Genomic DNA, 18,092 nt, shown 5'->3' with positions numbered 1-18,092 from the left:
TCGACCATGCTTTAGCATGGCTGAGCATTGTCAGCCATGGTCATCACCTCACCTGACCATGGTTGACTCTGGGTAGTGAATGAGAAAAAGCGCCCTCTGTTGTTATTAATCGTATTTAATTCGTATTTACAACGTTGTGAATAAATATTTGACACCATAGAATATAAAAACTAGTAATTTGATAAGTTAAAATAAGATTTTTAACGGAATAAATCTAAATAATATGATTATGCAGTTTATTCCGTTAAATATTTACCCCATAATTTCCCTCATTCTTCAGGCCCTGCCCTCTATCAGGTGCTAATTTAAAGTTTAAGCTTGATTGCTATTGTTTCTTTCTATTGTTTCTTCCTTGATTGCTATTGTTTCTTAACCATGGTCAAACATGCAAATTTTTGACCATGCATGGTTGACCATGGTCACTTTAGATAGACCATGGTCTCTGGCCGTGGTGCCATTTTTCAAAAACATGGTTGACCATGGTTGACCATGGTCAAAAACATGGTTGACCATGATCAAAAACATGGTTGACCATGGTCAAAACATGGTTGACCATGGTCAAAACCCTGGTTGTTGAACTATGGTTGACAATGGTTCAACCATGGTCAAACATGCTAAGTTTTAACCATGGTCACTTTAGATAGTTGACCATGGTCTCTGGCCGTGGTGCCATTTTTCAAAAGCATGGTTGACCATGGTTTGACCATGGTCAAAACCCATGGTTGAACCATGGTTGACCATGGTTAACCATAGTTCAACCATGCCTTTTTCGCATAGGCTGGAGTACCCATTTTTTTCATCTTGAAGCAAACAGGGAAAAACAACTTTGTCTGTATCTATGCTATTAAACATGTTAAATTAAATTCATTTTAATGCTACAAAAAAGTAATTAAGTTAACGAAGATAGTGAAATAGGGATAAGAAAATAGGGATCTGGTTTACATGTAAAATCAATGGTTTACTTTTCACATTATTTCGGCTTCAAATGGATAATAAACCTTTCTGGTATTTATTACAAATGTATAACTTTTGTGAAAAAATTACAAATATTACAATTACATAAATCGTACATTACAGTTGAGAAATAAGTGAACAAAAGACCCAGCATAAACGGAGTGCAAAACTCTGCCCTTTCTGTGTTAAGGATACTGGACATCACATCAACAACGAGGAAGTCATTTTTCTGGACCAGGAGGAACAGGGGCATAGGAGAGGCATCAGAGAAAGCAACCATCACTAAACAAGAGAGTGGGACTCCGCTTTAACCCCATGATAACTACCTACTAATTGGCCAAAATGAATATTGTGTCCAATTTTGAACCAATCATATCAAGGAGGGTATTAATAAGATCATTTGCAAATGCAAGTTTGACCATAAAAAGTTTAAAGCCTAGTCATAATTGGCAATTAAAATGAGCATTTCAAGTTATCAACCAATCAGAAATGCTGTTAGATGACCAGCAGTGTCCAGGGAGTTAACTTATCTCATGCATGGGACTGGGCCATTAAGTTGATCATGTGACCAGTCCAACAGGTCATTTGCCTGATGAAGTCTGGTGATTCTAGACGCAACTTTGCAAAGATGCGAATAAAGTAAGTTCCAGTATATAATTCCAAAAACAGTCGAGTATGGGCAACAATTTATATACACAGATGACAAAGTCTACCTGAATTTTAACAGAACTACAATAACGGTTCAGGCATCCAGATCAGAAAAATAACATGCATATTAAATAACTGTACAAACAAGTATGTTATAAATGATAGAGTAATTGTCAATTAAAATATGGGTTAAGTCTCTGACACAATTTCAGGTTAACAATACACATGCCTTTTCCTTTTACCCAGCAATCAAGGCCGTGCGAGCAGTTGGCAGAGAGTATAAATGACAAATTGAAATCACACAAGGATTTTTAAATAGCGCCAAACTCAAAATAGTAGAGCATTTTACTCAAAATTTTGTATGTGCAATTTCAATTTCACAATTTCAAGCAAATCCACTTTAAGTTTAATTTACTTTCTTTATGCCCACCTATAGCTGCGTTCGCTCTGGTTTTAAAGAAATGACCTCAATATGGTCCTTTTAGCGGCTATAATATTATTATATATCCTTTTCAGCAGAGCTCAAAAGCTTCTTTCCTCAAATCTAGTACATTGCACATTTTCACCATGACTGGGAAAAATGATTTTAGAAACCCTGGTAGAGCATATTATCTACCAGTTTATAAATAAATAACTACAAGATTCAATGCACTATAGTATGTGTAAACCATATGGCGAGACTGAAAAAATCAGGACTGCAAACCGTTCATGCATCCGAACTTTCAGCGTATAAAGCTGATAATACAAGTCTTAAGAAAGTAAGTCACAGTTGATAACATGTATTGAGCGATTCCAGTTGAAATCCATACACACCCTATGAAAATCACGACCTTAATCTTTTACATAGGGAGTGTGAATTTCAAATGTGGTTACCTGAATGGGATGGGTGAATCCATTTGGTCATAGGGGGTGCATGGATTTCAAATGGATTATTCCATTAAGTACACAGGGATGAAGCTGCCATCAATAGTCGTCATCACTGTCGTCCAAATTCATACGTCTCCTATCGAACTGTGAAAATATTAAGAAGAAAGAGGAGAAGAAATTACCACATTGCCATAATTATATAGTCATTTTGCAGAATGGCATAAATATAATTTTTCAAACGCTTTAAACGGGGTTTCAACATGTTTAAGTTTTAAATCAAATGTTTGACGAATATTTGTTGCGTAAGGACATGAAAATGCATTTTTAAATTGTTTTATATGAAAAACACTACTGCAATATTTTCAAACTGGTATCAAAATATTACTATATATTTTTTTTTTTTTGCAAAGATTTTAAAAAATTCCACTTAAATAACATTATGTTAAAATGTTTTTTGACGTTATAAAAATGTTTCACACCCTTTCAGGTAATGTCAAGGGTGTGAAACATTTAAAAATGTTTTCTGTGCAACGTTTTGTAATTCTGGGTAGAGAATAGTAACTATTGTATATATATACTTTTTTTTGGAAAAGCGTAACAATTTTCAAATTGAAGCCATTCGTGGACTCGTGGTCAAATTTTCATTATCATTGTATAAATTATTGCTTTAAACATAATAGTGTTGGGTGCCCAAAGCAGAAGCAAAAAGAGGATTTGTTTATCCATAGACATGATGGAAAATTTGGAAAAATGAAGGTCCACATCATTTCTAAACTTTCTTTTAGGGTCTATTATAAAAATAGGGAATTGATTATTTGTGTGATTAAAGTGGGAGGATCAGCCCTCCCGAGGGTGGGTGCAACCTGGCTCCTCCGCTTCTGCCGCCATTGGTTCCCTGTAATAGACCAATGTACTGGCTGGACTCATCACCAGATTCGACAGTAGCTCTGTGGAACACTGATTGATCTACTCATTCTTAAAGGTCATATATATTGCTCGTAAAATATCGTAATGAAGCTAATATTATGAGGACAATAAAAATGACTCCTTTTTTGAGAAAATAAGACGTTTAAAATTGATATTCCGCAAAAACCAACTTAAGCGATGAGTTCCTTCGAACGAGACAGATTTGGCCTAGAAAAAAGTTGACGTCATGAAATGACTGTGCCTGCTTTGCCAGAGAGGGACTATAAACATTCTCAATGCACAGAACGTATACTGTTGTTGTTCACAGAAAACAAACTCTGAATTAAGTGTTAGAAATTTAATGGTTTTTAAACATATGGATAATATCAGCCGCTTCTTTTTTCATATACTGCTCCAAGAAAGTATCCTTACACTTGGAAAATTAATCATAATTTCAAAACTGAACCATATTGGGTTTTTTTTTTAAATATCTGATCCGGCACATTTTGACACAGCATTGAATCAATGTGACTTCAAGAAGCAAAGTTACAAGCATTTGATTCAGACCTGCCAACCTACCGAAGTCAGAAAGAGGGACACTGAAACCAAAACCTTGTACATGTACATAAACCAGGTAGCGACAAATTCAAAGACTTGAAGTGTGCAATACTTTCAGAATTCAGGGAAGGTTTTGCAGGTCTAAATTTATCACAGTAGATGGAAGAGAATGCTATAGCAAAATTTTAAAGTGAAATTTGCATAATTTTCTGCTGTTCTTGCATTTAAATTTGCCATCACTGAAATTTTCAGAAAACAGGACTGTCCCTCATTTTCACTTTACAAAACCCCAATGAGGGACAGTCCCTCAAAATGAGGGACAGTTGGCAGGTCTGTTGATTAGATGAAGGTCCAGTTGTAAAAGTGACACACTGGCCTATTCAAAACTCCACGGACTAGAAACTTGGTTTGAGAGTGGTAAATGGCTAATTTGTGTGTGCCTTTAATTTAAAACAAAAGGAACAAAAGGAAACTGAAACAAAAGAGCTGACAAATAAAATGCAAGTTATGAAAAGTACAGAGAAGTAAAACTGAAATAAAAACTGCTTTAAATAAAGTTTCATTGCAGAAACTGTATAGTCTCTATGTTGCGCTTGTTGGAATCGTTTTGCGCCTTGTATTGTATAGGCCAATTTGTCACTTTTAAAACTGGACCTTCGTCTATTCAATTGCTTGTAACTTTACTTCTGGAGGTCACATTAGACAGTCCTGTATTCACTATTTATAAATAGCTATTTATATATCACCATGGGGTACATGGGCGCAGCCATTACACAACATCGTATCACCAAAGAGTATCTAGATAAGCATTCACTCCATACAAATGAATAGGAAAACAAGATGTCGGTATTCATGAATTTTCACAAAAATGATATGGGTCAAAAATCTGAAGATTGGGGGATTCTGTAACTTACATATGTTATGAGAAACTGATTTTAGAGAAAATTTACCGAAAGCATTTTAAAATTTACCGAGCGCCATTCATTTTATAATGTTTTTTTATTCGGTAAAACACCCCAAATTTTGAGCGACTAGTTGCTGAAGTCAACCGACTTACCATTGAAAAGTACAGGAAGACCACCTACTGTGCTAGAGGTCAACTCTCCAGACATACTGGCGCCCAGCCAAAATGGCAACCTCCATTTCTCTCTATCAAGAATTTATATATTGCTATTTATAAATAGTGAATACAGGACTGTTAGATTCAATGTGGTGTCATAATGTGCAGGATTAGATCGTGCATCTATCACAAAAACAAATTTACCCCAATATGGTTCAGTTTTGAAATTGTGATTATTTTTCCAAGTGTAAGGATACTTTCTTGGCGCAGTATATATTAGTCATTTGTGAGATTACAATTCATATGTATATCAATATCATGAGAAATATTTGGGCTAAAAAATAAAAATAAGAAAAAGCACTTTTACCAATTAGAAACATGTCAAGTTATGGCAATTCAAACATATCCTGAAAATCAAGGTACAGGAAAAATATGCATTTCTGTCAAAATATATACCCTGGTCAAATCATAACTAGTTATAGGTGCAGTGAAAGTTAAGATGAAATTTTTAGGACAATTATAGATTGATTTTCATAGCATTAATTGAAATCATATTGTAAATATTGTAAATAAAATTAATGAGGGAAAAAGATGTTTGACGATGTCATTAATTTTTGCTTCATTTCTTAAATATAAAACTGAAACTTGCCACCTAAGATGTAATGCGTGTGTTGCTTTGATTTTTTTCTAGATTTCTCAAATACATAATAGATGTTGTATCAAATGAATTCCAGTATTAGGAATACACCCAAACATCTTAGGAATACACCCAAATGTATTAGGAATACACCCAAACATCTTAGGAATACACCCTAATATCTTATGAATACACCCAAATGTCTCAGCAATACACCCAAATGTTTCATGAATGCACCCAAAGGTATTTGAAATACGCCCAAATGTATTAGGAAATACATCCAAAGGTCAGTCCATGCCCCAATGAACAAATGGTTTGGCAGCTAGGCCGGTCATCCTCTCAGATTTTGGTACAAATCATTTTTAACATGCCTCTATAGATATAATGAGAGAGTTACATTGGCTGCCGGTTGGTTACAGAATTGTGTACAAACTGTTGCTCATTGTTTTTAAATCACTAAATGATCTTGCACCAGAATATATCAAATGTCTCCTCCAACCATATAACCCTCCTCGTATGCTCCGTTCCAGTGACAAATCGCTTCTCTGTGAACCCTGTTCAAAACATTCTTGGGGGGACAGGGCTTTTTCAATTGCTTCACCACGTCTCTGGAATACTCTGCCAACCCACATTAAATTAAGTACATCTTTAACACAGTTTAAAAGTTCTTTAAAACTCATTTAATTAAAGAAGCATTTTACTGATGTGCATCACCATATTTTGTTCACCTATTGATTGTTGTTCATGTAAAGAAGCATTTTACTGATGTGCATCACCATATTTTGTTCACCTATTGATTGTTGTTCATGTAAAGAAGCATTTTACTGATGTGCATCACCATATTTTGTTCACCTATTGATTGTTGTTCATGTGTAGATTAAGTTATCACACCTTGAGTGCCATTGATTTGATGGAGACGTGCGCATTGGAAATTCACATTATTATTATTATTAATGAAGAATGCAAACAAATAATAAAGGAGACAAGTAGAAAAAGTGATCCCGCCTGGGAATCGCACCCAGGTCTCGTAAACCTGAGGTCCTGGGTTCGATTCCCAGGCGGGATCACTTTTTCTACTTGTCTCCTTTATTATTTGCGACAACGAACCTGATGAAAATAATGTTTATTTATATAATTCCCGTCGATCATGCCACTGTTTTTCGTTGGCAGTAAAACGAAATGTAAGCCAGACACCCCCTTTTGCTCTTGCAAGCCATGTTATTGTTGTTTTGTTTTGTTTTTTTGTTTTTTTTGCATTTTGCGGGGTTTATATCATGAATTTGAATACATATATCCAGCTGGAAATTGCTAGTTATGATGACTTTCACCCAAATAAGCAGAATCTAGCCTCAGAAATAGAGGATCTTGCATCTACAATATTACAAAGCCTGTAGATCTGTAAACAAATTGACAAAATGCCCAATTTTAAAATGCGACCTAACCATGAAGTAGTGGTGGAACAAAGCTAATATCTGGTATGGATGTAGATCTGTAAAGCTGAGTTCTATGAACAAATGTGCATGAAGCACAAACAAAATTGCCAATGTTCAAGCTAAATGGTCAAATATGACGTTAAACTGGAACAAATGAGTGTAAAGCGCGCAATACCGGGGTACTTGTTACCAGGGAAGGACACTACAATGGTTTCAGTTGCTCCTCTCAAATCTTTGATATAAAGATAAAATTGGTCACAGATCCAGGATGGTCAAGATAGGCGGAAGATAGCCAACTGTAACAAATACAGCAGCTCCTAAAATACCGCCCTGGATCCGCTCCTGGAAATGACATATCAAACTCATTAGATAAAGACTAACTTGCTCTAATAGATTCTTAACCATGCTTAAAATATCTTACCTTAAATGTATTTTTCTTTGCTGTTTATATGCTAACTTGCTCTAATAGACTCTTAACCATGGTTAAAATAGCTTACCTTAACTGTAGTTTTCTTTGCTGTCTGTATGCTAACTTGCTCTAATAGTCTCTTAACCATGGTTAAAATATCTTTCCTTAACTTCAGTTTTCTTTGCTGCTTGTATGTTAACTTACTCTAATAGACTCTTAGCCATGGTTAAAATATCTTTCCTTAACTGTAGTTTTCTTTGCTGTCTGTATGCTAACTTGCTCTAATAGACTCTTAACCACGGTTAAAATAGATTACCTTAAGGGTACATAACACAAACTAGCTTTCCATAGACTTTACGTGCAAAATAGGGGTCGTGTTTTAGGCCATAAGTCGAGTTACGTCCTACTTTGAAATATATACATGATATATTTGATATCATCTTAATCAGAACTCAGATTTTCTTACCTTACCTATAGTGTTCTTTGCTTTTTGTATGTTAACTTGCTCTAATACTAACTTATAGACTCTTAACCACGGGGAAAATAGATAACCTTAACTGTAGTTTTCTTTGCTATCTGCAGGCTAACTTGCTCTAACAGACTCTTAATCAGGTTTAAAATAGCTTACCTTAACTGTAGTTTTCTTTGCTGTCTGCATGCTGACCTGCTCTAATAAACTTTTAAGTTGCTCCTCTCCAATCTGTGATGAAATGATCAGAGAATGTGAAACATTAGATGTATAGTCCTTGTTACCATATTCCTAAAGGTACTGGCCCGGGAGGAGGGGGATTCAATGTTTTAAGTTGATAATTGATTGCCAATTTCTGATGAAAAGATCAAATTGGATGGTCAAGACGAGGTGGGAAGGAGCTTGTGAAGCCCAAAATAATCAAAAGTGGGCTGATTTTGCACTTTTTTGTCAAAAAATACAGCTGCCCCTAAAAACACAGCCCTAGATCCGCTCCATATAAAAAGCATTAGATAAAGACCTTACAGAAAGTAACTCAACTGTTATAAAAACGCCCATACCTTCAGAACTATTAATCGTATTCACAAAATATTTACATAGAAAGAAGTTTATTTATGCGCATTTTGATAATTCATTCACTCAATTTCAGGAATATTTCAAAAGAAAAACACATGAATTTAAAAGTTCCATGCACCCATTATCTTTGGGCTGAATTCAAATCAATACAATTTACTGCAAATCTGAATATTGGCACTTGTCGCCTTCAAATTTACACCGAGACAACAATATTTAGTCAATTATAACAAACAAGGTGTCATGCATTATTTTCTTTCTCCTGCTGTTAATTGGGGGTAAATTGCAAAGTTGGGAAATTCTAGGTATGTACAAAAGTACTGGAAAATTGATTTTCTCTGAAATATACAAGGAAATGACTATTTCAAATTAACTACCAAATAAAAAGTCCTGTCCCTTGCAATAATATATAAGAGCAAAACGAAAATCACGGATTTTACTGTAGAAAGCTGTAGTACCACTACCACCCCTAGTCATCTTTATGGTCTGTCCTACCTCTAGGTAATGTGATGGGGTAAAAATATTATCACTGAGCACATAGGATGGAACTACGGTTATAGCTTAAATCGTTTAGGCCTAAACACACACTTTTTTCTGCAGGTTTGTAAAAAAACCCTTCGTAGGAGTAGGGTTAATAGTAAGTTCATGCAAAAAAGTTAGCGTATAACCTATCAGATCATATTAATTTTACTATCTACTGAAGATAGTTTATACCAGACTGTGCCAATGTTGTTTTCTACAGGAGATAGCTTATGTCAGACTGTGTCAATGTTGCTATCTACTAAAGAAAAATATATATCAGACCATATTAATGTTACTATCTACTGAAGATAGCATGTAAGACTGTGTCAATGTGGCTTTTTACAAAAAGAAATCTTATGTCAGACCATGTGAATGTTGCTATCAACTGAAGATAGCTTATGTCAGACCATATTTATGTTACTATCTACTGAAGATAGCATATGTCAAACTGTGTCAATGTTGCTATCTACTAAAGATATCTTATGTCAGATTGTGTTAATTTTGCTATCTACTGACGGCAGCTTATATCAGACCAGACTCTGCCAATGTTGCTATCTACTGAAGATAGCATATGACAGACTGTGCCCATATTGATATACTGAATGATATCCTATGTCAGATCATGTTAATGTCGCTATCTACTGAAGATAGCATGTGTTATACTGTGCCAATGTTGATATATAAAGAAGATATCTTATGTCAGATCATGTTAATGTTATTATCTACTGAAGATAGCTCATATGAAACCATGTTACTATCTATTATAGATAGCCTATGTCAGACTGTTTCAATCTACTGAAGATAATTAATATCAGACCATATCAATGTTACTAAATACATCCCAAAAAGCAATCACCCCTCTTAATGAATGACCATTATTCCAAAACGGTTCATCATATGCCAAATTTTATCCACCGATGTGAATAATGATTTTGTATTGATTATCACATGTTTTGACAACCTCCAAATTCACAAAGCAAGAAGAATAATCCAATGAGAGCCGAAAACATTCCCTTCCATGAAAACTGAATACAAAGCAATAGGATTTTGCTGCAAGTTTCAAATCTTGGGATACTTTCATTTAATTGTACGCTGGGACATCAATATTGGGACCATTGCAACAAATGAGGTGTCATGTCCCAGATTTGGCATACGTTCAACTGTTTTGGAATAATGGTCATTCATTAAGGGGGTAGTTACTTGTGGTAGGTGTCTATCTACTGCTACTGAAGATAGCATATGGCAGACAGTGCCAGTGTTGCTATATATTGAAGATATCTTATGTCAGATAATGTTGATTTGTATATCTACTGAAGATAGCATATGTCAGATGACTACTGCTATCTTAAGATAGTTTATGTCAGACTTTGTCAACGTTATGTCAGATGTTGCCAAAGATCATATTAATGTTGCTATCTACTGATAATAGCTTAAATGAGACCATACTAATGTTACCGCTCTACCCGCTTGCTCGCTTGTCGCTCATGTGTCGCTTGCGTGTCGCTCCCACCATTCACCTGCGCTCGCGTTTTAATCATGTTTTAAATGTTTCTCTCGTGTAGGCCTCACACCACCACTATTGTCACCTGACGAAGGGCGAGGCCCGAAAATTTGTGTAATAAATATTCTTTTACGACATTATAATTATTCTTCTACGTGTTTGCTTTCTTCATTAAATGTCGACGCAGTTAATTTTCTAATGTTACTATATATCTACTGAAGTTAGCCCATGTCAAGCGACTGTGTCAATATTGCTATCGGAAGGTATCGTATGTCAGATCATGTTAATGTTGCTATCTACTGACAATAGCTTATTTCAGACTGCCAATGTTGTTGTCTACTGAAGATAGGATATGTCAGATCATGTTAATGTTGCTATCTACTGAAGATAGGACATGTCAGTTCATATGAATGCTGAAGATAGCTTATGTCAGACTGTGTCAATGTTGCTATCTGCAGAAGATATCTTATGTCAGATTATATTAATGTTGCTATCTACTGAAGATAGGATATGTCAGTTCACATGAATGCTGATATCTACTGAAGATAGCTTAGATAAGACCATATTAATGTTGTTATCTACTGATGATAGTTTATGTCAGACTGTGTCAATGTTGCTATCTGCAGAAGATATCTTATGTCAGATTATATTAATGTTACTATTTACTGAGGATATTTTATGTCAGACTCAGTCAATGTTGCTATCTACTAAAGATATAAAACATTTTCCAAAAAGTAATTAGCCCTCTTAATGAATTACCATTAGGCGACGAAATTGCAAATTATTTACAGATTTTGGTGATTTTTTGGATCATTTAAAAAAAAAAAAAAAAAAAAAAAAGGCCGACCGACCCTACTTGAAAGGTCCGTCCGCCCGTAGAACAGGGTTTCTTTTTTTCGTCGCCTTATTCCAAAACGGTTGATCGTATGCCAAATTTTATCCACTGATGTGAATAATGGCATTTTGTATTGATTATCACATGTTTTTACCTCCTCCAAATTTACGAAACAAGAAGAATAATCCAATGAGAGCCAAAAACATTTTCTTTCATGGTTACTGAATTCAAACAAGAAGAATAATCATATTATTAAATGTTATTATCTACTGAATATAGCTTATATAAGGCAGTCTTAATGTTGCTATCTACTGAAGATTGTAACAATAATGCTATCTGAAGATATCTTATGCTAGATCATGTAAATGTTGCTATCTACTGAAGATAGCTCAAGACCATATCAATATTACTATCTACTGACGATAGCTTATGTCAGACTGTGTCAATGTTGCTCTGCAGAAAATATCTGATGTCAGATTAGGCTAATGAAATGAAATGAAATAAGCTGGAATGAACTAGAAAATAATATCCAAAACTCTCCAACATTGTATACTTTCAAAAATAATCTTAAAAAATCATAAAGTTATGCCTGTAAGCATGGTAAGTCGAGATAAAGTAATTGTTTGTTATTTTGTACATGTATGTTTGTTTATGCACGGCCCCTCGGAAGAACAACTTTTGTTGAATTGGGCTTTCCGTGTTGAAATAAAGTCTAATATAATGATTAATTTCCCGTCACCCGCCCGCATCGCCTTTTCAATTTGACCAAAACTTTCATTATTTTCATAAAAAGTCAATTATCTGAAAATTGAGATGGAAATAATCAAAATTGAAACTCTCAAAATGTCCGACATTCTCTGCTGATCACAATCAGCAGTTTTCCTTAGTTGTAGGGGTAGAGGATGTAGTAAATAATGAAAATTTAAGGATTACCTCATCATGTTTCTAGTGATTACAAATATTGCAAGTTTCTTTTCATTTTAATAAAAACAAATTTAAATCTTTACTCAAAATGTCTGTAATGATAATCTGAGCATTATTACCTGTTTTGTGAAGGTCTTTCATCAACAATATAGGTAATAGCCATGTAAATGAAAGTTTTGACAATAATGAAATTTTCCAAAATAATGAATAATGAAATCATGACCTCATATTTCACTGAACAAAATGTGATGGGAAACTAATCATTAAATTTCATTAGCCTTATGTTAATGTTACTATCTAATGATGATAGTTTATGTGTTAATGTTACTAAACACATCCCAAAAAGCAATCACCTCTCTTAGTGAATGACCATTATTCCAAAACAGTTAATCGTATGCCAAATTTTATCCACCGATGTGAATAATGACATTTTATATTGATTATCACATGTTTTGACCTCCTCTAAATTCACGAAATAAGAGGAATAACCCAATGAGAGCCAAAAGTATTTTCTTCCATGGTTACTGAATTCAAAGCAAGTTTTCTGTTGCTGCAACTTTCAAATCTGGGGTTATGCTATCAATATTGGAACCATTGCAACAGATGAGGTGTTATAATGTGCAGAAATAAATTCTGTCTTGATTGCATATCCCAAATGTGGCATACGTTCAACTCTAATGGAATAATGGTCATCCATAAGGGGGTAGTTACTTTTGGTAGGTGTTTATCTACTGAAGATAGCTTATGTCAGACTGTGCCAGTGTTGCTATATACTATAGATTTCTTTAAGTCAGCCTGTGTCAATGTTGCTACCTACTGACGATATCTTATGTGAGATCATTTTAATGTTGCTATCTACTGAAGATAGCTTATGTCAGACTGTGCCAGTGTTGCTATATACTATAGATTTCTTTAAGTCAGCCTGTGTTAATGTTGCTACCTACTGACGATATCTTATGTGAGATTTTAATGTTGCTACCTACTGACGATATCTTATGTGAGATCATTTTAATGTTGCTATCTACTGAAGATAGCTTATGTGAGATCATTTTAATGTTGCTACCTACTGACGATATCTTATGTGAGATCATTTTAATGTTGCTACCTACTGACGATATCTTATGTGAGATTTTAATGTTGCTACCTACTGACGATATCTTTTGTGAGATCATTTTAATGTTGCTATCTATAGAAGACCTTATGTTAGCCTGTGTCAATGTTGATTTTTCTATCTACTGAAGATAGCGTATGTCAGACGACTGCTGCTTATCTTAGATAGCTTTTGTCAGACTGTGCGTAATTAGAACCTATTATACCCTTTTCAATGTTTTGTGTTTGCTGGTAACTTACAGCAAAATAAGCAAAAACAAGCAGGTCTTCTCACATATTAGACTCATGTTGAATAGCACTAATTGTTTTGTTGGAATTCATTTTAGGTCAAAAGAAGCATATTGAAATAAAACCACTTATTTTAAGGCCCTTTAAGTAATAATAATAACAATAAACAGACACTTAATATAGCGTATTATTACGAAGAGCATCAATGCGCTTTACAACAAAATATATAAGCATAAAAACATTAAAAGAACCAGCACGCCTAAGAATACAGTCAGAAGGAGAGCAAAACAAGGTGAAAAGACTGAAACTCAAACGTGATGATTTTACAAAGCAGGCAAGCAATAAATAGTCAATTACAGTAACAGAACCACAAAATAGGCAAGCAATATAATATGATAAAATATGAAAGTAAACTACAAATATATCAAAGCAAAAATAGTACATAAAATAATTCAATTACAAGCGACAAGCAACAAAGAGAGTGGATGACCGGCATCCACGCACTCGGCAAAAAAGAACATGACAAGCAACAATCTTTTAATGCAGGCAAAACCTTACCTAAACAAACATCAGAATACGGTTACGGTTCGCTATCTCTAAGGTTCGCTATCTCTAAGGTTCGCTATCTCTAAGGTTCGTTATCACTAATTACGAAAAAGGTTCGCTATACCTAAGATTCGATATCACTAATTTTGAAAAAGGTTTGGTATTTCTAAGGTTCGATATCACTAATTTTAAATAAGGTTCGCTATCTCTAATTTTAAATAAGGTCCGCTATCACTAATTTATGGAAGGTTCGCTATCTCTGAGGTTCGCTATCACTAATTTAAAATAAGGTCCGCTATCTCTAATTTTAACAATCCCGGTATCCCTAAGGTTCGCTATCTCTAATTTGAAATAAGGTCCGCTATCTATAAGGTTCGCTATCTCTAAGGTTCGCTATCTCTAAGGTTCGCTATCACTAACTTCAAATAAGGTTCGCTATCTCTAATTTTAAATAAGGTTCGCTATCTCTAATTTTAAATAAGGTTCGCTATCTCTAATTTCAAATAAGGTTCGCTATAGCGGTCCTTATTTAAAATTAGAGATAGCGGACCTTATTTGAAATTAGAGATAGCGGACCTTATTTAAAATTAGAGATAGTGGACCTTATTTAAGATTAGTGATAACGAACCTTAGGTATAGCGAACCTTAATCGAAATTAGTGATAGCGAACCTTAGAGATAGCGAACCTTAATTAATTAGGGATAGCGAACCTGAAACAAAATTAGTGATAGCGAACCTTAGGTATAGCGGACCTTTATTGGAATTAGTGATAACGAACCTTAGAGATAGCGAACCTTCAATAAATTAGTGATAGCGGACCTTATTCAAAATTAGTGATAGCGAACCTTATTTTAAATTAGTGATAGCGAACCTTATTTATAATTAGTGATATCGAACCTTAGAACTAGCGAACCTTATTCTAAATTAGTGATATCGAACCTTAGAAGTAGCGGACCTTTTTTTAGGTATAGCGAACCCTTTTCTCTATTAGAGATAGCGGGATTCTGATCTTCATAGACTTTACACATTAGTGATAGCGAACCTTAGAGATAGCGAACCTTAGAGATAGCGGACCTTAGAGATAGCGGGATGTCACCCAGAATACATATCATAAGTAAAACCATTAGTAATCAATAAAGATCATTATTAATTATGAAAACAAAACCAAATAATGTGATCAAGCAAAACGAACAAAGAAACAATATATGCAAAATATAATGCAAAATGAATCAAAAGTTGAACCAATATGATGAACACGCAAAGGCAAGAATAAATAGGGAACCCCTGAATAAAGTGTAAAAAAATAAAATTAGGTTGTAATCAATTGTCATTTGGTATTTTTGAATGCAAAAGGTGGCAAAAACTGAAGAAAACAACAGCATTGACAAAGTTGAAGCCTCATTCAAATAAATGTAGACAATTTATATATTTCAGTATTACAGATTCATGTAAATGCCTTATTTTGTCTGAAATACACAGCTTTCGGTTGAACCACTAGCAGGCTATGTGAGCACATCTATGACAACGACAAAGGTACCAAAATCTGCATTTTGATGATTGTTTACGATCTGAATGAGCGGAGTATGAAAAAAAAAACATGTGAATAAAGCCATTACAAAAAGCAAGTGCAAGTTTATTACTGATGGTATAGTAAACAGTGGTAAAAACAGTTGACAGGTTTGGCAGCATCTTCGTTATGTTGTACCTCGTAAAAAAAAAAATGCACATCAATGAGATTAAGGGTACTACACCCCTGGCCAATTTTGTGCCTATTTTTGCATTTTTCTCAAAAAACAGATTTTCCCTGTTTTTATATCTATGAATGTATGTCATGATAAGGTAGATGTTAATGAAACTTCAGTAGTAGGTTTAAACCTGTAAGTCATGAGTTTGTTTTAGATCACACCAAAAATCTGAGTGAAAATAAAGCCACATGTATTTATAACATCTCAACAAGGTTACTGAAGAAAGCTGGTGTTGCTATAATTTATCCCATTTCCTGATAGCTTAGAAAGAGCACACCTAAAGAAGCCACATGTGTTGATAACATCTCAATAAGGTTACTGAAGAAAGCTGGGGTTGCTATTACAAACAGGGGTAATTCCTGATAGCTGAAAAGAGCTAGATTGAATCCAATTTATAAAAGTTGGGATCATACCGATCCGAGCAATTACAGGCCTATCATCATTCTCCCGGTCCTATCCAAAATTTGCGAGAAGGTAGTTTTCTCCCAATTGTATGATTTTCTTAATGAAAAACGGCCGTGTGTCCTGAACTCGCCACCCTTAGCGTTACATGACAAATATTATGAATTTTTACACCAACCGGGATTCTAATTAGATTATCTTGACAATCACCAACCCTAAACTAGCAAAAGTATACATTTCTGGAAAGCTGAAGGCATAAGCAATTCAAATATATACATTTCAACTCATTATACAGGGTGACCTGCAAGTTATACAGGGTGGAATGAAAAAGATTTTGATAAAAAATGGGTCACTCAATGCATTGCTTATTACCAGCTTACAGTAATAAACTGGAAGTAAACAACATTCATTTGGTTAGAGGATATGGAGAGCCAACTGACTTTGGAAGAAACCAAAATCACAGCTGTTTGGTAATCTCGGAATATAGGGTGTCCCAAAGTATGTTCGATTTTTTACAATTCAACATATTTTGAACCTAAACATTTTCCCCCTAACCCATACAGAAAAAATATGTCCATATTTAGATTCCTCGTCAAATTTCTCTTCAGAAAATCTATACTTTGACTATGATAGGATAAGTAATTAAAATTTTACAGTAACTTTTAGATTTTGAAGACATCTGCATTACTTACTACAGTGCTTAATATGACAACGGGTAGTTTTGTATGGAAAAGTTTGTATTTTCTAGACTAAAGCAATCATAAATTATTAAAAACAATTAGTAGAATTGTTTAGCTGTAAGGCCATGAGTGTTTTAGATGCTAAATAGAGTCCAAATCCAATTTACAACCTTTACAGAAGCAGATTACGCACTAAAAATACCAATCCCATAGAGTTTGTGTGTACCACATCCCCACCACCACATCCCCACCACCGCCACCCTGCCCATTCCGAATTCTATGAAGCACAGTGTTAGTATTAAACAAGTTCAAGTATTTCTTTTTACAGGGTTGAAAGTGCATTTTATTTAGCAATAAATGAGACCACAAGCATGACAATACCTTCTTGCTTGACAGAGATATCATCATTTGTTTTGAGTCGACTTTGGCAAAATGTAACGTCGCCACCTTTTTTTGGTGGCGAGCTCAAGACACACGACCAAACTCTATAGTTATGATTCGGGCTTCAGGGCCTTACATGATAGCACATGAACTTCAATGCTTAATGTGACTGACGACTGGTACAATGGTATGGACAGTTCTCCGAATGTCTCTTACTTTATATCCCGGTTATAATTTTAATAATACCACAGCTGATAACCATGCTTGTTAATATTATCGAATCACATGTAACATAGGTCATAGAGAAGCAACAAGTCATAATAAAATATTACAGTAGTATAATATACATCGAGTCTGGATGACCGTTAATGTTTCTATTTACTAAAACATAATTACATTGTCAGATTATGTTAATGATGCTATCCACTGAAGATATCTTATGTCAGATTATGTTAATGATGTTATCTACTGAAGATATCTTATGTCAGATCATGTTAATGTTATAGATATACTAAAGATAGCTTCAAATCAAGTTAATGTTGCTATCTACTGTAGATAGTTTGTCAGATCAAGTTAATGTTGCTATCTACTGAAGATAGCTCATGTCAGATCATGTTGATGCTGCTATCTACTGAAGATGCTTTTGTCAGAATGTGTCAATGTATCTATCTTCTGAAGATATCTTATGTCAGATCATGTTAATG

The 18,092-nt window shown here is 34.5% G+C and overlaps 1 long non-coding RNA gene across 1 annotated transcript in view; it reads right to left on the bottom strand.

Moving 5' to 3' along the window:
- Positions 1 to 1,173: 1,173 nt before the first annotated feature.
- LOC140146879 (uncharacterized) overlaps positions 1,174 to 18,092 on the bottom strand; it is a 48,219-nt gene continuing 31,300 nt past the window's right edge. The window contains exons 2-3 of the long non-coding RNA XR_011858332.1: positions 8,101 to 8,172; positions 1,174 to 2,613 (exon numbers count right to left, since the gene is read on the bottom strand). This is a non-coding gene — a long non-coding RNA (uncharacterized lncRNA). The remainder of the gene's footprint in view (positions 2,614 to 8,100; positions 8,173 to 18,092) is intronic.

This window comes from Amphiura filiformis, chromosome 2 (assembly GCF_039555335.1).
Source record: "Amphiura filiformis chromosome 2, Afil_fr2py, whole genome shotgun sequence".
NCBI classification, from domain to species: domain Eukaryota; kingdom Metazoa; phylum Echinodermata; class Ophiuroidea; order Amphilepidida; family Amphiuridae; genus Amphiura; species Amphiura filiformis.
Note: the sequence above shows the minus strand (reverse complement) of the source record. Positions and strands in the feature narration are given on the sequence as shown.